At 44.6% G+C, this 26,212-nt stretch overlaps 1 long non-coding RNA gene across 1 annotated transcript; it reads right to left on the bottom strand.

Moving 5' to 3' along the window:
- Positions 1-1,486: 1,486 nt before the first annotated feature.
- LOC112569236 lies at positions 1,487-26,212 on the bottom strand. Its single transcript, XR_003100341.1, has 3 exons — positions 25,852-26,212; positions 7,334-8,418; positions 1,487-2,029 (listed from the first exon to the last, which is right to left on the bottom strand). It is a non-coding gene; the product is annotated as an uncharacterized LOC112569236 (long non-coding RNA).

Genomic DNA, 26,212 nt, shown 5'->3' with positions numbered 1-26,212 from the left:
GACAACAAAGACAGGCTGCAGCATATTGACGACTGTAGCCAATAAAGCTCACAATCACGACAGCCAGCAAAGATAATTCCTTTTATTTGTAGACTACAGTCTGCGGTTACGTGTGTGATAATGAGAATTGCTGTGTTTGAATGGCATCATGTTATATATATATATTGGTGTGTATAATAACTATTATTAATACAGGGGAGAAAAAAAAAGGAAGAAAGAAGAGCTTGGTACTATTAAAGAAAGCAGCCAGTTTTGACTACAACTTATTAAACATTTAACAACATTTCAAACTCTCTCCTATGCCCTCTTGGTACACGATAAACTGAAAACAAAAATAAATTATGTGTGACTTCTGGGCAGAGAGAGAGAGAGCGCGGCAGACAGACAGACAGACAGACAGACAGGCAGGCAGGCAGGCAGGCAGGCATACAGGCAGGCAGGCAGACAGACAGGCAGGCAGGCAGGCAGGCAGGCAGGCAGGCAGGCAGGCAGGCAGACAGACAGACAGACAGACAGACAGACAGACCAGGCTGTGTGCGTGTGGTGCTAATTAATCAAACAACTTGTATCTCGAGTCCACATTCATTTTCCGTGACCTTGCAGCACTTGCTCTCATGGAGGGAGGGGAGGGACAGGTCAGGTGACAGGCATGCCGCTGATCAAGATAAATGAGTTTGTCAAAGGTATTTCTCCGTCTATGTTTGATGTGCATACCCCGCAGATCCGCCTTTAACACCCGGTAATAACTGGTGTGTATTCCCTAGTTACTGCTCCTCCTGCATGTGACTTCACAGGCTACGTTTGCTTTCTCGAAAACTTTCATGAAACAATTATAATATATAGGTATACATATTTACACACAAAGATTGTCACCGTCTCGCGCAGACAGACCAGGAGACAGTTGGTAACTGCTTCCTTCCTTGGAGGAGAGCGATGTGAGGTCAAACTTGTCTTATGTGTGTCTGCTTGGGATCCATTACCCATTACCCATTACCCTGAATTCTAAACTGTATCCTGACACAAACCCCGTCTGACCATAACATATACACACCCAAGCGTTAACCTATGCAGTAACACACACACTCACCAACAAGACGATAACAACTACAAGCACACAAACAAACCCAGAAGCAACAGGTAGGTCTGTTTACATAATCAAAGTGATGACAATCAGTGCTAGGAGTAGACAACAACAACATTCAGTTATCACCTGCTGTCATGTCGTCACAAAAAGGTAAAAGTTCAACAATTTATTTGTAAGATGTTCATAAACTAGTTTAGCGGCTGGATGTAGCCATCCACCTGTGTCCGTGACCGAGAGTAAAGGTCTAAAGGTGGTGACAGACAGTAAAAGTCTAAAGGCGGTGACAGACAGTACGCCCTCCTCAATAGTCTACAGAACAAGGACCATACATTATGTAAGTATGATGGGGCCGGGGAAAGGTCAGAACAACATGGACAGCGAGTTTGTGTGTGAACAAAGCAACTGTCAACACCAGTTTACTGTGACCCAGTGGTGTTGGTGTAAACTGCTGCGAGAGCAATAATGTAAGGTCGTGGCAGACATGTCTGTCGACAAAGACCTCGTGGACAACACCGATGATAATGGTTCATCAAATGCGGTTTCTGTGGAATGGTCCTACCAACCGGTTGAAGTGTGTGTTTAAGGAGACTATGTGTGCGCGTGCGTGTGTGCATGTTAGTATGCATGCTAGTACTGACATGCGGACAGACTAGCTAACAATAAGTCCAAAGGATCTCTGGAACACAACGAGACAACGCGAGGGCATTCTGCAAGTTTAAGAAAATCCAGAAGTTGTACAGCCGCTTAAACAAGAAATGATAAAAACATACTCTCCCCTTGTCTCAGCCGATATATTGATTATACCCCGCTATCGACCTGTCCATCCAGTTGAAGGGTCAACTAATCGATGTCACTGGCCGATCGGGTTTGCGTTTGCCGAGTGGAGTCCCATTTATCTGCATCAGAGTGCTGTCCCTTGTCGCTACCCGAGCCAGGCGAAGACAACTGCGAGAAAAGTGAGCTGTAAGTGCCCTTCGTGAACAGACACTTGGAAATCACAGCCTTCGCATTCACAGCATTTTTTTTCTTTTATTTACTTTTTGAAAATTTTATTTTTTGATTACATCATCTAAGCCGTGTCATTGAAACAGGATTGGAGGTGGTGAGTAGTATTTTGAAAAGATTATTTAAATGTTAGTTAGAAACAATTTTAAAAGGACAGGGAAGAAGAAGAAAACAACGTATACTGAAATGAGCACAGAAACATATGAAAGCTAAAAAGAAATAAAAAATAAATAAATGCGGGCCAGACTGGACCAATCAGGACCACACAGAGCAAAAGTGAATCCCTCTAAATGTTTTTAAACTTTCTCCACATTAACCAGCTGTCCTATATCATACACACCTACCTACTCTGATATAACCTAAAGTTAAGGGAATCTGATGAAGTACTGCATTTCAAGTTGTGAGGACAAAGGACAAAGGACAAAGGACAAGGCTTTCTGCGCATGTCTGACAGAACTTCGTGGAAAGTTCTAGCTCACGGGTCGGTGGGGCCTCGGAGCCGATGGCTGGCGGTTTGGGTTGTAATGTCTCGTTTGACTTAAGTGACACAAATTGTTCTAATTTCGCGACATTCCTTCGCGGGTTATCCTCCACCTCCCTCATTCCGACTCCGTCTTTTCAATAGCTTGTCGATTTTTTTCCCATTCTCTGCTTGTCTTTCACATCGCTGAAAAGGCCGAATGCTTTCGAACCACTCATTCCTTTTTAAACCATGTTCTATGCAAAAATATTTTGGTTTTTTTTTAATATCTTGCTTGATGTTTATTTTATTTTATTTATAATTTTGGCAATTGGCGCTGCATGAGCTGCGCCATTAACAGCTTGACTGACAGCATGCCTTACTTTCTACAAGAAATCAAAAGAATGGCTGAGTCAAGCTTGAAATATGATTTTGATTGGCGGTAGAATTAAATGTAAAATTATTAAACTGGAGATACATCACTGTAATTAACTGCAGGTGGACTGAGCAGGCACGTCACCCATGTTACGTACAGTCAACTTTTGATTACCGTACGATTGATTATTTGTTTACTTTCGAAGTGTGGCTTGAAAGAAAGAAAGCAAGAAAAGAAAAAAAAAATAGGGAAAAGAAGAGAAAGGAAGACGAAAGAAAAAAAAGTAAAAGAAAATTAAAAACATGACGTTCCTCTTTCTTGAGATGTCTGATTTTTTTTTCTAGGTAAAGGGAAGGAGCGAAGAAAATGCTGATCGGACTTCCACATCGGTGCTTAGACTTGTTCATACTTTTTTTATGAGCTCCTCTTCCCTTCCTCTTTGTGACGTCATATCAGGTCACCTTTGTGCTTGACTGAGCTCGGTTCAGTGATGTCCAAGATCGTTGGGCAATTTGTGTCTCCCTTCCTATCTCTCTTCACTTTTTGACAGACTTTGCTGCCACGTAATTGGGTCTCCTTTTTTATTTCCTCTCTTCTTCCCTCAACCCTCCTCTCTCTTTATTTCTCCCTCCCATGGCTGCCCTCGAGAGTTTTAGTTCACCTCACGCTGGCGTCCTCATGTCAGACATATGTCGGAGTGTTCACTGCCGCTAGATGGGTCCCCGCCATAGAGGACATAGTCCTGTACTTGCCAGTTCCGGTTGTACGAGAGTTATGAAGGGAGAGAACACCGACAGGCGATCTGGACGCTGGCAGTTGGTCAGGCAATAGAAGAATTCTTGTCCCAGCAAATACACTGGCGGCCGACACCCAGGTATCGAACTGACTAGTTAGCACACCACCGGGTCTGGGTGGCGCTGGTCTACGAGGCCACCCAAGCCCTGGTGCCAACAAGACAGACATTCCAGACACCGGTGCCGCAAACAATAAAAGAAGCAGCGTCTTGATTGGCTGCATCTGCTGCGAGGCACACAGAGGAAGTCCTCATGGGCAGACCGAGGCTGTGGACTTCACTGGGAGGGATTCCACATCCTGGAACCTGACTGCACGGGCAAAGATTTTGTCAGAAAGGACCGGACTTCGGCCCTTGCCGTTGATGGCAACTCAGCAACTGTAGCTTCCACCAAAGATTTCAATAGACTGGCAGTTAGGTGAGCATCATGGTGTGATGTAAGCAGTCACATCCTCCTACTGAGATAATTTGGGCTTAGAATCTTTTTTTTTTGTTGCAAGATTCGTGGAAATCAGGATAAGGCCGGTAAAGCCTGGAATCCTTGTCGCAGGCGCCTAGACACAGAAATTCGTTTCTGTCTGCCATCATGGCGCCAGGCCACATCTCTGGATTAGACCGTTAGGCTAACGTATCCTCGCGTCGGTGCTTTTTAGGTCTGTCCGCGTTTCTACATGTTTTTATTTCTCCTCCTATCATTGCTATTTATACTTATTTCTTTTACTTCTTTTGTTACATTTTTTAACGGCGTAAACTTTGTAACTTTGATACAAAAATGGAAAGAGGAAACGACGGGTTAGTCCGTCAGGACGTTAACCGACATTACAATAGCCGACAGGTAGTCTCTTGTCTTAAGCTCTCTTGTCTTTGGGAGGGTCCAGCAGGAGGAGGTTTATCATTTAGACGAGCGTCAGTTGCGTCTCCGGCGCGAGTTAGCAGGACATTGTTAGTGTCTTGTGTGTGTTGTGATAAAGAGAAGGAGGAATGAGGGTTACAGGAATAAGGGTCTGTGTCTGGTGCTGTGATGGCACATAATTACAAACACTAGAGACACACAAAGGTAAATGTTTCCATCAACAAGGACAAGCAGAGTTCGACCAAACGGAAGACAGAGGAAAGAAATGTCGTTGTCGTTGATCAGTTGAAATATTTCAAGTAGTCACGTGTTCTTGAAATAAACTTGCGACAATACAGCAATTGCTGACTGGTGTTTGCGTGTTTGTCTGCATGCGTGCGCATGTTTGTAGCAGCAGGTGTGCGTGTGGACGTCACTCAGGGTCACGTCATCCTCTCGTGCAGTCGCAACCGCCCGGACTACGTGACCTTTTGGTCGCGTGACATCACTGCGCGCGCAATCCCACCTCTCCTTGATTGGAGGTCGGCTGACTTACACGTAAAACCTGTGTCCGTGTGTCCGTGTGTGATTGTGTCTGTCAATGTATCCCTGTATCCCTGTGTCACGTGTCCATGTGTCCGTGTGTCACATGTCCCTGTGTCCCTGCCGAGAGCTTTGTAGCTCTTTAACAGTAAGACTGCCAGCTTCTCATGTGATGAACCCCGTGTTTTGTGATAAAGTTCTGACTATCACTCGTTTGCGTGTGAACATCTCAAAACAACGAAGATGGTCGTTATAGTTGTCCAGCTCTCGTTATCCACAGTGTTCACACTTGCCAGCACCATGTCTTGTGTGTGTGTGTGAGATGCGAGTGCAAGCTTACAACTGCGTACAAAAATAAATTTTTCTTATAAATCGCGGATGTCTGTACCCATCATGACTGTGGTAAAAACAAACGTTTTTCCATGTCCTTTCATAAAATATTGTAATCAGTACAGATTTTTAAGAAAAAATTCATCCCTTGTTTTTTTTTCTTTTCTTTGTTTCTCTCTCTCGCTCTGTTTTCAGTTTAACCCACCGACCATGGTTAATTATAATCTTTCTGCTTTAAAACACATTTAAAACACTACAAAAATGTCAAACAACACTAATCAAATGATGACAAAGTACCAACACACAGATCACGACATCTGTAAGTCTGCAGAAAGGGTTGGGAAAGAAGTGGATGCCGAGTATCACAAGCTGTGGACTACCCGACCCTTTAGAAAGTACAGGAGGGGAGGAAAAGAGGGTGGGTATAGCCACTGCTCTTCCTCCATCCACCCACACACAACACGCACGAGGACACACATACACACGGACACACACACACAAAAGCGACACAGACACAAATAAACAAAACAAGAAGCTTTCTGGGAATGTCTGCGGTCTACAGCCCCCATCGACTACAAAGTGCACGAATACCTGGAATAAAGAATGAAGTGGAGACAAAAGCAGAGTGCACTGTTCACAAATCAACGTTGACTAGAATGCTGTCTCGAGTGCAGACTTTATTTGCTTTATTCCTTTTCAATTCTTCCACCCGTCTTCAAGCATTTCTCTGCGGAAGGATTGAGATGGTTTCATATTAAATCGCTCAATCCTTTTTTTTTTTTTTAGCTGCTTCTTCATCTTGTCGGTTGGCATTTCTATGACTGCACCTGTCCGTGTTTCTGTCGTGCGTGTTCTCCAAACGATGACAAATGAAAGTCACGTGGTGTTTGAATGTTCAGCCTGTTCACCTGTTGGTTTTCCAGGTGTGAACAGATGAGGCCAAGCTGTACATTAGTCAAGTTGTTTTTTAGTGAATAACGAGTTAAGCCCGCTGTCACTGACATGGTATGGAACAAAACAAAACAAATAAAAACAAACAAACAAACCGCCCTTGTTTACCGTTGTTTTTAATCCGATGCTCACAATCAGCTAACGAGGTGTAAACAACCTTCTTTCCTTTCTGTCTCTCCCTCCCTCTCTCCCGCGCGCGTCCGTGCTAAAGGTCTTTATTCTTTAAAATAATCTGTGATAATTTCCCCTAGCGAATCCTTTCCCTCTTTCTTTCATTTCTTTGTTCTTTTTTTCCTTCTTTCTCTTCCGCCATTCGTTTTTTAATTTTCCTGACCATTCTGCTTGTAAAGATTCCTTTCAAATAATTTATTTTTCACGTGAATATGATTTCCATTAATTCTATTTCTGTGCATTCTTCCGTCATTGTTAATCATCATTTGGTTTTTCCTTTATTTTTATTCGATCATCATTAGCTGCACGGTCACAGCAGGAGCTGCGTTCACACACACACACCTCAGGGATGAAATCATTCTGCCGGCCTCGTGTCGTGGTTCATTGACATAATTTGTCTCCCTTGGCAATCGGGATTTTAAAAAAGCGCAGAAAAACCAAAAACAAACAGTGCTTTGCTTTTTCTGGATTTGCTGATTCATGTCCGCGTATCAAATGCAGCAAACGGTATTGCTCCACAGTTTGACAATTTCTTTAAACTTTTGTCTAAGCTTCTAAAATAGTAAATATTATGTTTTTATCTGACCTGTTGATGAATTCATGTTTCTGACTAGTGACGTTTGTATGATGCAGTACAAAATACTTGCATCGTGTCGCGTACTTGCTCTCACACGCATGCGCACCCGCACACACACAGTCTGGCTGCAAACGAAATTCATTAAACACTTAAAACAAACGAGGAGAACAGTCTGATTTGTTGCTAAGAATAGAAACTAATTAGTACTTACCCGTCACACCCTCGGCACCCAAGACAGTGACGTAATTACGTCCTCCGTTGATTCCACTCACCCACTTGGATGATCTCCCTTTTCTCCCGATATTAGTTTCCGGCGCGAGGCAAGACGATGGCGCTGCACAGTCCCGGTCTCCACCAACTTTTCAAAGAACTTTCGAGGCTGCTGTGCACAAGTTGTTCCGGTGGCTGTCGGAAGTGGCAAACACATGACCTGACAAAACACGATTTGTTGTGGGGTGGGCGTGGTGTGGTCTTGTCTTTTTCTGTCCCATTGAACACCAATTGACCTGCGACTTGAGGACGTCGCCGCGGATGAGCGACCTACCCGTGACACGGTGAGGTGGGGCGTGCAGGACCCGCCGGGCGGCGCGAGCATCAAGCGGCCACGTTGACAAGAGATTGGATGTCAGCTTCCGCTGCGTCGCGTGCAGTGCGCGTGCGCGGAGCCTGGTGGCCTGTTGGACCGAACGGGCAGCAGCCAGCCGTACCCCCCACCTGTCAATCTACCATCCCATCCTCCACCCCTCCTCCAGCATCCACCAAGCTAAGCTATGGATAGGAGGGGGGAGTAGGAGGGGTGGTTACCGATGAAACCCGGATTAACTCCCTTCCCTTCAGGCAGGTTCGGCCTTTTACTTTGGGGGAGGGTCATCGACTGGAGGGGAGGAGGAGGGGACGACCCCGGTGAACGATCAGCGGCTGTTGTTGGTGCTGTTGCTGTAGATGGGGTGGGGGTCGGGGTCAAGGGGTCAGATTCAGACTGACTGCTGCAGAGGCTGAGGCCGCCGCGCTGGCTGCGGTGAAGATTAGGCGCTGATCAGAGTGAACTGCTCCTGTTCATTTCGGCGCCGGAACCAGGACAAAGGTCAACAAAAGTTTCTGGACGAAGTGACAGCGATGTAAGCCAGGGTGGCCTACACTCTTCCCTCATTCCGCTTGTTGTGGTCTGCTGGCAGCTTCAAGATGTGCTGCTGCAGGTGCAGACACCAAAGTAACCGTGCAATCATCTGTTACAACAGGTATAGATGTAAACTCGCTATACTCTTCTTTCTTTGTCTCGACTTGGTTTGGTCTGGTCTGCGTGTGATAAAAAAAAAATTAATTAAAAAAAATAAAAATAAATAAATAAAAAATAATGCGTTTGTAGTCTGATGCAAGGAACAAATAAAAACAATTATTTGTGAAAAAAATGCGAATCCCAAGGAGGAACTAAAACAAAGCTTCTATAAGCATTTGTATTGTGGACAGTTTTCCTTGGAGTGACAGACTGTGAAGTCATATCACGTCAGGGTTAGGGTTAGTACCTGCTATACAGCTACGCAAATTATAAAAGTTGAAATGTAATGACAAACAACAAACTAAGGAAAATGGCATCGTATGCAATCATCTGAGCTGTTATCAGGAAAAAAAAAAGAAAAATCTCCCTCCAAGTGTAAAAATTCCTATTATGAAGCAACACGATTATAATCAAATGCAAATTTTGTGTGAGGCAGTAAAAAAAAAAATTTGATTTTTTTTTATTGCCAGCCAGGGTCGAGATGCAGAGTTTGAAGAATCTTTGCAGCGATAATGATAGAGAAAACACCTAAGTAAATATTTATACTGAAGCGTTCATTAATTATTTGAATTCCTGAAATGCAGAAATTATTTTTTTTTAAAAACTGGAAGGATATGATGAAGCAGAGTTATCAACCCTTATCTTAGCCTTGCTTGTATTTCCTGTTCCTGCGCCTGGCGGTGTTGTACGGTTATCTCTCCATTTACTGTCCATTTGTCTGTCCCTGTGAATATCAATCTCTCAGTCCGTCTTCTGCATTCTTTCTTTTTCTTTCTCTTCTCTTTCTGTTACAGTCTCTCGTGATCAAAAGCTGTGTGAACTACAAGAGCCTACAATCAGACTGAACACCTAACAACTTCCTGCACAGCAATAAAAAAAAGAAAATGGCAGAACAACAATTTTCTACCTTTTGTTAAAGTCGAACAAATAGTGTAAAATGGCTACTTTCATTCTTTCACGTCTTCCCTTTTTGTCTGGCCGTTTAAATGATGTTTCGATGTTTGGCCCACTTAAGTGTCGTGTGCAAGAAGTTAGTCCAGTGCTGCTATCAGATTTGGCAGAGGGTCTGTGAACAATGGTGATGTCACAACACTCGACACACCACCACTTCCGCCTCCACGATTAGCTTTTTATGGCCTCAACTCTCGGCAGCCACTCTTGCAGATCGTCTGGCTCGCTATAATTATTTGCTGTGCGTGTGCAGAGGAAGCTGTCACGATGATGTGGAGCTTTACTGCCCTCGTGTAACTGTATATGTAACGGTGTTCAGCTTTATGCTTCTATTGGTCGCGCACAACTGCCAAGAAGCAGTAAAAGCAATCCCCCCCCCCCCCCAAAAAAAAAAAAAAAGCAAAATAAAATAAAAACTAAATCATTTTAAAGTTGTGTTTAAGAAACGTTAAAAAAAAGCAAACACAAAACTCATTGCAAGATAAACGCTGGTCAATCAAAGGTCAATTTATAAAGGTCCTTCTTAAACTTCAAAGCCTATGATTTGTACTCTGCCATGTACTTATTATTTATGGCATATCTTTGCACCCACACATATATGTGAGGAGAGCATTCCTTAAGACTTGAGGGATTAGGAACAAAGAGAAAAAGCGGATATTACATAGGCATCTTAATATTATTATGGACCGTCTGGAGGCTCCCTGTAACCAATAGACTGCAGTCAACCATAGTCAAGATCTTGGCGCCTCAAGTCCGTCAGTATTAAAGGAGTGAGACGCAGGCAACCTTAATGAATATTATTTCATCAGAGTTTCATGGGAGATAGAGAGGAGGCTAATGGCGGGGAGATGCAGCCGTCCACAGACTCTGAGATTGAGGGGGGATGTCTCAAGCAATAAGTCGTGGGACGACAGACTGAAGAAGTAGCCAAGCAATATCTCAATCAAAACGCGCCCCAGTGTCAAGGCACATGGCGCCAGGGGCAATCATCACAGTGTTGGGGGAGACAACCACAGCGCGGAGCCACCAGAAGTAACGCGGAATTGCGACCTCGGCCACGTGACTACCTTGCGCACCACGCTGGAGGGCAGATAAATGAGGAGGGAGCAGACTACCCACGAGGCAGATATTATGTACCGAACAGACGAGTACTACGGCGGTGGTCACGCAAATGTCAATCATTCTTGTCTCGTTTCCGAAACTGTGACAAACGGCCAGAGAGACGGGACAACCTTTCGCCTCAACAAAAACAACAAATAACAAACATCAAGTAAACAAGCACCACACCTAAAATAGCAACAAGCAATAATGACAAACAAGTATTACGACAAGCAATAAAGAAGAAGCGTGCTTGCACCTGACATCGTACTCAGGTGGAGGGACATTACATGGGTGGTCTGAGTTCTAAGGCTGACGTCCAAGCGGTGATGGCTGGTGACGAGCGAGAGCTCTGACAAAAGTTTGACAGACACTCTGCTGGGTTGTCAGGAAGTGGATGGTCCTGATGGAGTCGTTGGTTGGAAAGTTCAAAGACAAAGACCAAGCACTCGGCTGCTGGACACGTTGGTGTGACGTCATACAACGCCAGCGCGGACTGCGTGAACCAACGAGATTTCGACTTTGGGAACATTCACATAGATGGGCTGTGTAGAGATTACATACGGGCCATCTACGGCCAATGTACGGGCCATCTACTGTTGCCGTTATGCTGGACTGTATCCCCGTCACACACCCAAGTCACAGGTATATCGTGACATCTCGCCGGTCAGTCATCAGACAGGCGCTGGCTTCTGATCGGTGAATAAGATTAAATTTCTTTCTCCATGCAAAAATCCGTTCTTGTTTTTAGGGACTGGAATTTTTAACTGCCAGTAAAGCAACCAACTCTGAACAAGAAAGTGGTGGTGGTGGTGGTAGAGGGGGGGGGCAACTTGGCTGACCTTAGGTGACCCTTACATCAAAGCCAAAGGATCCCATCGGCTAGGGGTCACCCCAGTCGCGAGAAATGACTGGCAGGTCTTTAACCTCGGTGTGAGGGACACCGTTCTTGCATGTTGTTTGGATGCTGACGAAGGATGTGATTGGAGGGAATATTGGCAGTTGTAATAAGCCCTCGGTGGACTGCGGTAATAACTGGCTAGTCAATTAAAACTAACTGCAACCAAGCGAAAAGCAAAATCGTCTTAAAAGCTTTAACACGGGACAGTATTTTCAGGACTTAAAGAAAAGAAGTGAAAACACGGAAAGCTGTTCGCCATAATTCTGACTTGTTGGTTTGCAAGGATGGAGACAGAAATTGTTTACAGCAGCGTGCTGCATTTCTCGTGGAGTGTATCGAGACTTGCGCTACTGGAATAACAAGACAAGATGGCAGCCATGATAAAAACACAACTGACGATGGCTGACAGTCACGTGGACACAAGTGGCCTGATTACCCTCCCGCTTGACGTCACAGGTCGCAGCCATGGAGGGGAGGTAACGCTGCCAGATCTGTCCAACGGTCTGTCAGGCTTGGCTTGATTACCAACAGGCTAAAGTCCAACAAGAACAACAGAAGAAACTATTTTATTTTATTTTGTCACTCAAAAAACCATGTACCCTGATCTCTGTGCACGCGGTCAGCACGATTGTCTTTCTGTTCCAAAGCTAACGTGCTCTGAACATTCGTGTATGTCAACGACCTGCTCTTGTGGAGCATCCAACATCACAGTGCAGGTTGATGCTGTTAGTAAAATAGAATTGTAACAGCCTTCAAAAATCGTCTCAGGTGTTAATATTTTAATTTTTGTACTTTCGAGAAATTTAAATTAGTCTGCGATTTAAAACAAAAGAAGCTACTAGTCCTTCGATTTTGTAATTTGTCTTGAAAACTGACTGTCCACGGACACACCCAAGCAAGCGATCAGATGCGAGCTAGAGGGATAGAACAGGTTAGCGGTTCATCTTTTCTTTTCTTCACTCTCTCTCTCTGGGACGAGAGTTGTCTCGTGTCAAAGAAACAGAGAGCCCAAAGCGTCCATGTCCCAGGGCATTGAAGACCCGCTGAAAGGAACAAACCATATCACAAGAAATCCATAATCGTGTTCAGGCCAAACACGAAAAACAAATTTAGCGACAGGTTCCGTCTCTACCGCCATACACGCCACAGACTGCGTGTGTTGGGTGGCGGCCCGCGGAGGGTAGATCGTTGGTTGCTGCTGCCGCTCACCTACATGCTCCCCCTCCCACTTCTCAGTCACACACACTCACACACACTATTTCACACACTCGCACACACACACTCTCTCTCTCACACACACACACTATTTCACACACTCACACACACAAACATTCTATCCCTCTCTCTCTAAACTCTATCCCATCCCCCCCCAAAAAAAAGAAAAATATTCCTACTCTAAATCCATCTGAAATTAGCTTTTTACAACTGAGTCATCAATACTCCCTCTTCCTTTTCATCACCATTATTATCGTCATCACTATCATCGAAAAATATGTATTTAGCAAACATTTTAAAGTGACAATATTACAGTAGTGACAACAGTATAAAGTTATACTCCACAATAGTAAAGAAATGTATTGAGAGGGGATAGCTTGCACAACATGGCACTGAAATTTAAAACTGTTCTAAAAACAGCAAATATAGAAGCTTTTAATTTTCAAAAAACTGCGTCTGTGCCATTTAGATGCGCTGCTCAAAAAATGTGCTGACGGAGGCGAAATGTGGCTTAAACAGTTTTATCTTATTTCAAACAATTTAAGTTTTGAAAAGACTTTAACCGCGCATTGACCGCCATGTTGCTATCAAGCTGATTACCTAAACAGATTTCAGGCCTGAAAGTGTTTAAAATTAGAAACGTGGGGGGCAGGGACCGGAGGACTGCAGCAGACGAAGGGAAGGATGAAATGAAATCACGCTGCTGTGACGCACTCACCGGCATCCAATCAGCGTCAGGCGTGTGCTGGACATGCGCAGTGTGACGACGTGACTGCTGCACGTCACGTGTGATACGCTTCACTTGCACAATTAACACCAGTCTACAGAATTAATTAATTTCTTTGTTGGGTGGTGTATAACAAGCGTACTCCTGCACTTCCTGCTCGGTCAAAAGCCACATCCGGTCGTAAATGTTGCGGACTTGTGAGGCGCTGTGGTGGTTGTTGTCTGCCATGACGGGTGCTGAGGGAACACGACTCGCCAAGTGACGTGGCGGAGGTCAGCGCGTGCGTGAACAAGAGCGATAATTGACAGTGATGTAGGACGTGTATGGCGGCTTGTTGGCTGACGACATCAGCGCCACAGTATGTTTGCACACCGACCAACAGACACATTTCAGCAGCGCACGTGAGCTTCCACACCCAACCTCCACACACATACAGACACACGCTAAGGCAAACACACAGTTTAGTAATTTATGTACCAAAGGTAACACCAACATGTCTAAGGTCATCGGTGGTTACCATCCGACTGTTCTCTAAATAATAATAAATTTAAAAGTTTTCTCTACATGCCACAAACTGTTAAAACAGAAAAGATTTACAGACTGGTTACCGCCTGCATGGCCAAGTAAACAAGTGTTTTGTTTTTGCGATTATTTGTTCGCAAAGAACAAGCACACAGTCATGCAGTCCCAGAATAGCAAAATTCCCAGAAGGCATTGCAGGAAACTCTTTAGGATCCCATGCATAGATTCGCACACACACACATCCCCACACACACACACTCACCAACCCACACGCACACACGTACTCACACACACTCACCGACGTACACACACACGTACACGCACACACGTACTCACACACACTCACCGACCTCTCCACTCACAACATTTGTTACTCGGCTGGTGTTGACCGAACTTTGTGTGCGGACGGGTGGGAAGAACCGTCCGCACTCGAGAACGAGGCCGGTCATTCAGCATGGCGACCACAGTGGCAGCTCAGCGCCCAGGTCTATGGCCGGACTTCAATGAAGCGCTTATTAACCAACGTTTACCCGCCGTGCGCATGCGCTGGCAACGATTTCCGCTTCCAGGAAAAAGTTTCAATAAAGACTAGCAGCGCGCTAATGGGATTTCACTGTGCGTCGGCGACGATCATACGTTGGGTGAATGATGCGAGGATGTGACTGAGCTTGAGAGACAGGCACCCGGGTGTGTGGAGGTGGGTGGGGGACGAGCTTGAGAGACAGGCACCGGGTGTGTGGAGGTGGGTGGGGGACGAGCTTGAGAGACAGGCACCCGGGTGTGTGGAGGTGGGTGGGGGACGAGCTTGAGAGACAGGCACCCGGGTGTGTGGAGGTGGGTGGGGGACGAGCTTGAGAGACAGGCACCCGGGTGTGTGGAGGTGGGTGGGGGACGAGCTTGAGAGACAGGCACCCGGGGCGAGAAGGTCGGGGGTGTGTGGGTGCGAGTGTGGGGATCTATTTATATGCCAGCGCGCTTTTTGCGTTTGTTTACTCGTGTGTTTAGTTTATGTGTGCGTGCGTGTGTATGTGTATGCGTGCAAACGTGTATTAATCATTACCTTTACAAATGGTCTGTGATTTGACAGAAAGAGATATTATTCTTATTTTCTTTTTATTTGTTTCCAACTAATGATACTAGAGAGACATGCTTTTATAAAAATGTTTCAAGGTGAGCATGGAAAATAAAACTCTGCTCTCAGTCGTGTTTAATTATTACATTAGCTATTTCTGCTTCAGAAAGTTTAGATACGTTATGATAGAATAAAACCAGATTATTTCAGCTTTTGACTCGGTGGCCTATAACTACACATTATTATAGTTTGTGTATATATGGCAGACAACCAAAGGTTATGAAATAATTCCCATTATTTTGTTACAACTCACTAAAAAGTCGGGATATCAGACCGTTAGACTCGCTGAACATTTGAAATCGAAGATCATACCAGTAAATGACAGTAAAAAATCAGATGCCGTGTGTGAATATGTATAATCACGGTGAAATGCTGTCTGTCGCTGGCTTTGCAGCTGTGAGTGGCAGCAATTATCCGCCATTGAACTGATGTTTAACCACTGGTTAAGTCCCCTTTGTGACTCTCCGCTCGCCACACAAGCAAAGCGCGGGACAAGTGAGTGCTACTCCACAGCGTTGCTAATGACGCCAGCAGAGCCTCGTTGTGGTCCTGCTTGTTGACATGCGCCATCAAAGGTGTTGACGCCAGCAACTCTCCGCTTTTGAAGTGCGCGGTGGTCGAACCCCGGCGAGGTGATGGAGGGGACCCGGGCGACACAAAGCTTGGTGATTGTGCTTTTGTTTGGCAGTGGTGACAAAGTGCTGATAGCAGCCTGCCTTTGTTGTTGTTACTACTTTAGTTGAGCTGCCACGTGTTGACACCATGCTCGCACTCGGTACTCCGGCTATCAGACAGTCAGTGTGTGTGCATGCGTGTACGCTTTTACACGCGTGTGTATACGTGTTTGACAGGTAAATAGAAATCAGATGATATCACAGCTGATGGAGGAAGATGGAAAGTTGATAACGACAAATACTTTGAGAACGGAATCCACTCCCTCTTGTTCTTTACAGACATACATACACACAGACAGACATACAGACGGACGGACAGACAGACACACAGACAGACAGACACAGACAGACAGACAGACAGACAGACAGACAGACAGACGTGTGACGTGTCGATGCACGCAAGCAGTGTGTGACAGGTAGCAGCATGCTCCACTTACTGTCACCGAGATTAGCCGCCATGTTTATGTCCTGCTGGCACGCAATGGTGATTACAATGACAGGAACAACAAGAGAAAGCAAGGTCGGCCTTAATTAGTTTCGCCGGAAACGAACAGTCAATAAAGGAGTCAATAAACCACCGCCGGCAAACTTGTCTGCGACACATGTTTCACATTGAGTGATTTAAGCCTGTGTCGATTTAAAGTTAAACACGAATAGGAGAACACACACACACTTGCGCACGCGCTCCCGCACTTTTCATGTTAGTGATAAAGTGTCCCACAGCCTCATTAACACAGAGAAAGCAGGTGTAAGTGGTTCACCGAGTCTAGACTCAGGGCAGAGTAAACTTTCTCCTTTCTCAGTCTTTGCCTTCTTGCAGAATCAGGTACCCGACTCTGCTGGAGGACAATGGACTTTCTTGTCACCGACATAAGCAGGTCTCAGGCTAGCAACCTCGGAGGTCCAGCACATTTGGTATCACAGGCAGAACTACTAAAATGGTATTTCTGTTACCCCAAACTCATTGGTCCTTGTTGTAAAGGTCCAGTATACCATGAAATATTATGAGTGTCAAACAGAAAGACCTTACTATAACAGTCTTGAGACAGTCTTACACTAAAAGTGAAGTAAGTGTGGGAGAGATGCACGACTTAACATGGAGACAAGAGAGATTACTCCTGGCCAGTCCGACACACCATTACCCCAGGTGTGTAGGTAATGAGACTTTAAATGGAGTTAAACTGTCTAAACAGCTAATTAAAGTGTAAGACACGTGTGTCCCAGAGAGCAGCCAATGAGCGTGAAGAGCCTTGATGACCTGGCCTGTTGCACGATGAACCACACCAACCTACGACAGACAAACTGAGTTCACAATTCATCAAACACCATCCATCCCCTCTCTCGCACACACACACATACGCACGCACACACACAGACATAGAAGTGGCCTAACCATCCATAAACTACGATGTTGAGTAGAAGTCTCACTATAGCACTGACTACTGTTTGTTTGTCAGTGTGGTTGTTGTCTGCTGGTGTGTACATCGCCAGAGTTTATCTGTCTGCTGATGAAGACATCGTCGCTCCAATCATTATCGATCATCTCCCTGTGGGGGTCGGGGTTGGTGATGGTGGCGCAGTCGTCGTGTTGCAGCAGACTCGCCGGAGGCAAAACAGTCGACAGACTCGCAGACGACACTCCACGTGGCTTGACGTGCCAAGGAAGACAACTTGTGTATATCCGCAAGACAGCGACAGAAGGAGGAGGAACAGACTTTTCAGTTGACGTAGGAGGATAAAAATAAATCAGCGAGAATAGCTCACAATGAGGAGGAAGGGCAAGAAAAATGAATAAGTTTGAAAAGAGCGGTGGTACGAAGAAACAGTCATTGTCTTATTACAAGAGTGATTCTGTGAATCTGAGAGTGATGTCCCTTTACCTAACTGGCTAAAGAGAGTTAATTTGTCTTTTTGTCTAATCTCGTTTGTCCTTCTTTCACTCGACGTGTGATGTGTGTTCTGTGTCGTGCGTGCCACGGGGCGTCTGGCGATGAACCACTCACATCTCTTGTGACCAGAAGGTGTCTGTGGACACAGGTTGACAGCTGACTCTTGAGCGTGCTTGTTTGGTGGATTGTGTGTGCGTGCGTGTGTGTGTGTGTGTGCGTGTGCGTGTGCGTGTGTGTGTGTGTGTGTGTGTGTGTGTGTGTGTGTGTGTGTACGTGTGTATGTGTGCGCGGGTGCGTGAGTAAAGATCTATTGTGTACAATCCTGCCTTCTGCTTCCTTCATTTTCTTCCCTGCTAGTGTCACTACCACTGCCACCGACACTACAACTACAGATCACAGCTGCAAGTCAAGCGACAGCCAAAGAAGAAAACAAAGTTAATCATGCATATTGTGGTCGTGGTGCTGAGCTGTAATGATGTTATCTATGCTGATGACATTCACCTTCTCAAAATAAGAACACAGAGATGTTTGTGTTGAGATCATCATCATCATCATCATCATCATCATCATCTGTTTACATTTCGTTTCTCTATAAAGCGCTTTGAGCTATTCTCTGATGATGGGGGAGGGCGCTGTATAAATTAAGTTTATTATTAATTATTATTGAATAAGTGAGTGAGTGTCGGCGTGAGAGAGGACTGCTAGGTCCTGCTATCAATCCACGGGATGAACCTCTTGGTAGTCTCCACTATTATAGGAGGCTGTTTATTTGATTTAGACACTACAAATTGTACCTGGCATTCACACCTTTCCTTTTTTCCAGTTAGGAACAAACAGTTCGCTGAATGCGTAACTTCTAATGTCGTTGCCCGATAACCTTAATGGCAAGCTGACCATTTGAACTTTGACAAATTGAACTAAAGGGTCTGGGCAACCCTTGTGTCTTCACTAACCATGACTATCATTATTTTCTGTCCGCTGTGTCTCTTGTGTCGTTTTCTTTTTTTCACAAGCAGATTAAGCTAACTCTCCTATACAGAAATGTGTAAGCGTTCTTCATGATGGTCAAGATGATAATGACGACGACAGTCATGATTATGGTGGGAATTTTTAAAAAAAAATTCTAACAAAAACTAAAAAACCAATTCCAATACTACAAATAAAAACGGAAACTTTGAAGCAAAGAATCATATGGTTCAAATGAAAGGAATGGAAAGCAAAAAAGATTAAAATAAAATCCCAGAGAAAACGTAGAAAAATGAGAAGCAACCAGTCCAGTGAATATGTTATGATGTCTCAATATTAGCCACAAAATCAGTAAACTTATTGGATATAATCCATACATGGTAGGTCACAGAAACCAGGGCAAGTATTTATCCTGGTAGGGGGGGGGGTGACAGTAAGGGGAGAGAACTGTAAGAGGTGTACTCGGTATACATACCCTCCCCCATCACAAAGCATGCACAGTCGTACAAAGCACACAGAAGGCCAAGCTAAAAAACCCTTTTCAGCTTTTTCTCCTCAATCTGCGATAAGGCGATCAAACCCTGACTTGCTCACCATCCCGACCCTATCTCTACCCTCCCTTTGTCCTCCACAGAAATGTGCGTGCTTGCAAAAGTGATAGTCTCCCCCCTCTTTTCACAGCCTCCACCTGTGTTCCCTCCTCTTCCCCTCCCCTCCCCATCCCCTGCTCTGCCTCAGCCTCCCCCGCAGTCAGTGGTGTTCACAAGAGTATGGCGGACTGTGTGAACAGCGGAGAAACTGCTGTAACCAGATTACACCGCCCAGTCGCTCCTCGCACTCTGCAAGATTTCTTTCTTCGAGAGTTGTCTGCCCGGATTTGCAATTTTCTGTCTATAAACAGTTGCCTCCTCAAATATCTCGAAACACGAACCGTCCCCGACGCTGGAGAAAAACATTCTCGGGAAGTCTCGTAGCCACGCACAGGAACGGGATTTCATGTTTTTTTACATTTTCTCTTGGCTTTTGTTATTTTTTTACTGGCGGTAGGGACTCATTGTGATGTTTCCAGCTAAAAAAATATTTTGAGTACAGCTTAGAAGAACAAAAAAATGCGATACCGAAGAAAAGTTAACAGAAAATAAGAAAGGCTGACTATAAGAAAAGAAGGAAAGCAGAATAAATAAAAAAGAAAAATGGAAAAAACCCAAAGAACCGCAAAGAATTCAGGAAGGAAGCGAAGTAACAGAGAAGAAAGAAGGCAAAGGACAGGTTAAAACCTCCTTTAATGATTATTCTTCTAAATATACTTTTATCATTGAAAACGAGGTCCCCTTTATTTAAAGTGTAGTTTTTATTTCGTATTTTTTTCGAAGATTTAATAAGTCTTTACGTTGATATGTTTCCCCACACTGAATGTATCAAACTGTCGATACACTTCATGCACCCCATGCACCCCATGCACCCTCCAAAGTGATGGCCACCAATGTCCGTCTACAGGTCTACAGGCGAGTTTGCTGAACTTTTCTTTTCGACAACATAGAAAAAAAAAAAACAACAACCGTTGGCTTGTGTGCCTGTTGTAAAACCCTGAGCTAAGATCCTATTTTTAGTAAAAGCTTGTCATTATTAAACATTCTTCCCCAACCCTTCTGTCCATGAAGCTTGAAAGCCGAGTAATTTGATGAGACAAGGGAAGAAACTCTGCCGGCTATTTAGAGGTTTTTCGGCAAAAATAAGGCTTAAAGGTCAAGGCAGAGGGATGATGGGTAATTGATGAAAGCTGTTTAGGACTCTGATGAGGATGAAGATATTGAGGATAAAGTGAAACGAACTTTTTTTTTAATTCCCTGATTTCTGCCTCCCATTCTGCGCGGCCGCCCGCTGCCTGTCTTTGATGTCCTTTCTTCACAACAAATTTGTTTATTAGCCGCTTAAAGGGTTAGTTTGACACTGTAGTGTTTGCTCGGCAAACTATTGGTACAGGACTAAGGTAGTTGCTTACATTAGCATCAATGTCATGACAACATATTCTGTCACTGACATAGACATGTGTCAGTTCGATACTCTGCCTCGTGGCAGCAAGTTCAGAGTACAATGTCTCCAATTCTCAAGTTTTCACTCGTGGAGGTATCAAGTAGTAAAAATGGCTTCCAAGCGATACAATAGCAACAGTGAAGACTGATGGTCACATGACTTTACCATTAGAGTATTTTATAAATCGCTGAATTATCAATAGTTATTTTGTTGTTGGTCACAATCTTCAAATGTCAAAACTTTAGATAAGGAGATACTCGATATCAGATATCATTCACATTACTTACATAGATTTCTTTCTGTTTTGAGAAAATAATATTCTTTAGACATAAGTTTCAAGATGGACACTTGTTTGGTGTAAAGTGGACTATTCCAGTCCCGGCGCAAGTTCCTGATGTTTGAGAGACATGAGCCGATAACAAGCAGGACGCAATCAAGCCTTATGAGCAATTAAGAGACATTATGTAATGAACATCTGTAACTCAACCTGCCTGATGATAGCATGCAAGGGCCGTTTGCAATATCCAATATCCAAATTATTGGCGATTTCATCGCAAAGTTTTTGTTTTCTGTGCTCTGCTAGTTTGGTTTTATTGCGGCTTACTGCATCTTTCCCTCCCTTCATCTACTGCGAACGTCCCAGCCCCTCCCGTATCAAAGACCCCCACCAACAAAATAAGAAAACAAACAAAAAGCTGAGGAAGGCTGTCTATCCACTTGACACTTGCGTGTGACCGTCACACAACACCCGTTCTTCCACCTTTAAAGCAGAGGTCGGGTGCTTGATATCACGCCCATTCACCTTCACTTTGGAGTCTGAATCACGAATAAGGTTTCACGCTGAAAGAAAGTGAAGGCAGTGGTAAAGAAAGTAATTGACATTGACACAAAAGCTTGACACTAATTACTCCTCGATGAGTACAACTCACTTTCATGTCATTGTCGGTTGGCTGAGTGCACTGGCCGCGTGTGGCGGTGAGACCACCTGCAGTTGCACAACTCACCGGGTATCACATTCATTGATGAAGAATAAAAACTCTTACTGACATAAGGTATTCACACACATTGCTAACAGAGAGCACGCATGCGCGAGTGCGCACACACACACACACGCATGCGCACACAGTTTTTGTCGTTCTCCCAACTGTTAAAGCGATGGCAGCGCCCAGAGACGGCCAAAAGGTCGGTGGCTGGAGTTTAATCAGTCACTGGAGACAAAGGGTACGCATAAATCAATCAGCGAGTGAACTCCACTGTCGTCTCTCACACCACGGGGCCGTGACGTCACTTCCGACAAATCTCGCGACGCGAATTGTTCCTTTATAGCTCTGTCTCTTTCTTTCTCTCTCACTCTTTCCCACTCTGTCCAGTTGTTCTTATCGCTTTCATGGGCTGCTTTCTTCTTCTTTGTTTCTGTCGAATCGTAAGTAATTTTACTACTCAGAGGATCTACTTGCAGAACTGAGCCTCAAGTATCAAATCACTCCGCTCGATATTATCCGGTCTTTGTGGCCTTTGTTTGATAATTTGCTCAATCACCGGCTCGATCCATCATTCAGACCTTCGTTCTCTCTCTCTCTCACACACACACACAAACACATTCTAATATGCATATGACAAACGTGTGCATGCACGCAAACACACACACACTTTCATTTATGCACACCCACGCACAAAGATTGTTGACATCTGTGCATCAGAGATAGTTCACCTGATACACATCAGACAGCTTACCTGCTATAAATTACAGACGTTTGCTGGCTAAACACTCAGAATATCACCTGCTAAATAAATTTATTGTTTACAACATTTCCAAATTGTCGAGTGCGTGATACACGTGCTGATGTTTCTGGACACGAAGATCGGTTGGCGGAGGACAAGATGGTCGGTGACACTCGCAGGGAGGAGGGTGATGAGGAGCAGACAAGTCTATTGTCCGGACAGCCTACTACAAACAGTTCCACTTGCCTCGTGTTTCTGATGGAGGCCACAACCATATAGCCGCATGACAACCCTTGTTTTTTTTTCCACGTGAACCATAAGCTGTGTCTGGCAATTAATCACAGACTGTACATCGATTTGCCCTGCACCGGAAGATAACACTTTCAATTTGTAACGAGAGTTACCTCTCCTCGTGATATCCATCCATCACTCCATCGAAAGATAGGACGGAATGGCAGCTCAGTTGTTCCCACTGTTCCTGGCAAACTGCAGCAGCATCTACAGGTTACAGAGGATGACGTGGAACAGCAGCAGTGACAGATGACTTTCAACCGACAATGACATTGACACTGACACCGACACTGCCACCGATACTCGCAACATTTGCCACGTGAACTATCTACTAACCAAAGATATAAAAACTCAGTTTGATTGTCAAGGTAGACATTGTCTTTGTATTTCAGCGAGTGTCTGTCAGGTTGTATTTTTGTAAAGAATGTAAACTGAAGATAAGTGAGTCAAGAGAAAGGTTAGATGATGTTTAACAAACGGCAGTAACACTTTGCATGATTGAAAATATTTCCTCGTCTGAAGATTTAATTAGCAGCAGTCGAAGTTTATCAATCCACATATTTTTTTAAAGTGAAGTCGCAGACCAACTGAGCCTTCAGTATCTTATTGTCATCACAGAATGCAAACTGAACGCTCTTAGCATCATTAAACACAGTATCAGCAGTATTCACCAAACGAAAATAAATCAGAGAAAAATAAGCTTCATTTCTTTGAGAGATCAACCAGCGTCCACCTAGTGAAACCCATCGCCCAGTTTCTGCTATTTCATGTGTCATGAGCTTTGTAGACAAGTTCTACAGAACTCCTTGGAATCATTTTTTTATTTATTCTCCACCTTCTCTCTCTCTCTCTGTCTCTCTCTGTCTTGTTGCAAGAGTCGACGGTTGTCCAAATTAGAATTATTAAAAATATATTTATATGATAGCCCATGCTCACTTGCTCAAACACCAGAGGAACATTTAGCACAAACACTTTCACGAGTCCTTATGAGCAATAAATGTTCTAAAGTTTGTACAGTTTTTGTAGCTGGAATCACACATTTTTGGAATAAATTAGGTGCTTTTGTCTTTCCCCAAATGCTTATTTAGCTATTAATGTGTTGTTGTGTTACTGTTATACTTCTCTTCCAATGTTTGAGCACGAAAAGCTTCGCTAATAAATAATAATTGCAATTTTTTGAGTCGTTTTCTTTTCCCATCAACCTCCATCATTATCAAGATATTGCAGCCTCTACCTTCAGCAGCTCCACCAGCTGCACTACAGCCTCGTTGTCACTGTGGATGGACTGGTGCTGCCAACAAGTGTGGCAACATCTACCTACACCACACACTAAGCACGTTAGCACCAACACCAGCGCCACCTCGTTTTCCGCCCGATGTCCTCCTGCTTCCAACAGCTGTAAGGTCTACTTGGCCGCGTCAGGAGGGCGTCAGGAGGGGCGTCACATGCTCGTCAGGGCCTCTTGCTTGCGCGTGGTGGCCACATGCAAATCAAACCCAACCTCTTTCCCCGACCCTTCCACCATTTTCGTTTTCCAGGCACTTCGCTCTGCTCCCCCTACTCACCCTCGACCATGCTCGGCCCCCACAGCCCCCACCTACAGCTACCCCCGCCCCACCGATCCCCTTACCATTATCCTCAGCCTCCCACCTCTCGTCACCTCCACCAATCAATAGAAAACAATTTCAAACCTTTACTCCTCAATGAAAGTTTTAAATTGCTGTTAGTGAATTCTGGCCTGCTCACCCGAGCTTTACAAATCTCATTTTCAATGAGTCTGCCTTCGACCATACGTGGTCGTCTTTTTAGGTGTTTACACTTAATTGCCTCCCCTGCATCAGTTTTGAGAGTCCGCCGCTAGGGGGAGGTGTGGCTGACGACATTAATCGCTCCCAGCCATGCGCAGTCGGACCGTCTCAAACATGGCGGCCACACTCGATGGAGGACAAGTGTCCCACTTCATCACTTCATCAATATGTCAGGAGGTGGAGATGATTTCACTTGGTATTTGCAATTCTTGGTGCTAAGTCAGTTATTGTTTTCTTCTGCTATTTCACATCTTTCATTTCGATAAAAGCATCTAGAGTATTTGTAAAAACACACCAGCCTCCACTCAAAAAAACAAAAAATAAATAAAATACACACAAGCATGGATACACACCGAGCAGTCAGTCCTCATGTCAGTCACAGTTGTAACATTTAGTTCGTTAGAGACTTGTCATGTTTAGTTGTAATATTCAGTCTCTTAAAACATTGACAATTTTAGTTGGTTGGATGCATTTTAGCATGGCTGCATTATTCTGGTTTGCAAATAATTGGAAGACTTGAAAAAAAAATTCTGGTCTAAGTACCTAAGTACCCCATCCCTCTTTCTGTAATTATCTGGATTATTCTGAGCTTAGTTTCCCTGGTTAACCCACTCACCCGTTATTTATTTTATGCTGCACTTCAATTCCTCCCCAGCATACCCGGTTCACTGTCGGGTGTTCGATAGCAAAGTGGTCCTGTGGACTACAGACTAGTTGTAAGCACACCAAGATCGTTCAGTGTTCAGTGTTCAGTGTTCAGAAGATTTGGCGAAAAATGAGGCTAGGGGCTTTGGGACCCGAGAGACATCACGAGAATAAATACTATATTGTCTACAGTAGTATGTACACGCGTTTTAATTTGAGGTTTACCAACACACCAATGAACTGTAGAGGGCGCCACTCACGCACAGCGATGCTTACAAGGGAACTGCATTATCACCTGCATCATCTTCATAATTATCAGCAATCGTCTGACCTCCCGGATTCATCTCGTGTACAAACGCTTCTAATAGTCATTGGTCGATAGAATGATGTAAACATCCGCTGCTTTTTGTTCTGACCGCAAGCCGCAACACACACACAGACATACACACACACACAGAGACAAGCACACACACACACACACAACCCAACACAAACAGAGAGACAAGCGCACACGCACACACCAAAACACACACACACAGTGCTGTTCTCTCGTCTCTGTTTCTCTCTCCAGTCCCTCCACATACTCCCCAACCCGCACTAAAGACACGCAGACACCCTCTCGACGAATCCTTTTCGACTTGACGAGTTGATGGTGTTGTCAGCTCAGTGAGAACATTTACACGCGGCCACAAAAGTTTCCTCCAACAACAACAAGTTGTCATGGTAACGAGCGACTAGTAACTCTGATGTAGTCTTATGACAATGTTTGTATACTGGACACAACTGAAATAGCAGATGGCCTGTAGAGATAGCACGAGGGCAGCATGAAAGTACATCTTACTCTCAGTCTATCTTTCCAACGATGTTCATCCACTTACCTTGTCACGTGTGTTGATGCCGTCATCAGCAGCTCCATCCACACTGTATCCTACTGTGACTGCAGAGTCTGCAAATGAAAACGTTGACGAGACAAGCGTGTTGCTGTGAGTGTCACGTGACTTGCACGTGGTGCAGGAGGCTGCCCGCTGAACAGCGCTGTGACCTCGCTGACCTGCCGCGTCAAGGTCAGCCCACTCTTGGCCGCAGTGACGCGTATGAAGGGTCGCAGTGCGTTTGTAACCTTTGAACCAAGGTTTGACCCGAGTTTGACAAGGACCCGGTTGCATTGCTCGGGCGCAAGGCCTTAGTCGGGACGTAGCAGGGGTATAGTACCCGACTAAATTTACGACCGTTGCATTG

The sequence above is a fragment of the Pomacea canaliculata genome, linkage group LG7 (assembly GCF_003073045.1).
Source record: "Pomacea canaliculata isolate SZHN2017 linkage group LG7, ASM307304v1, whole genome shotgun sequence".
NCBI classification, from domain to species: Eukaryota; Metazoa; Mollusca; class Gastropoda; order Architaenioglossa; family Ampullariidae; genus Pomacea; species Pomacea canaliculata.
Note: the sequence above shows the minus strand (reverse complement) of the source record. Positions and strands in the feature narration are given on the sequence as shown.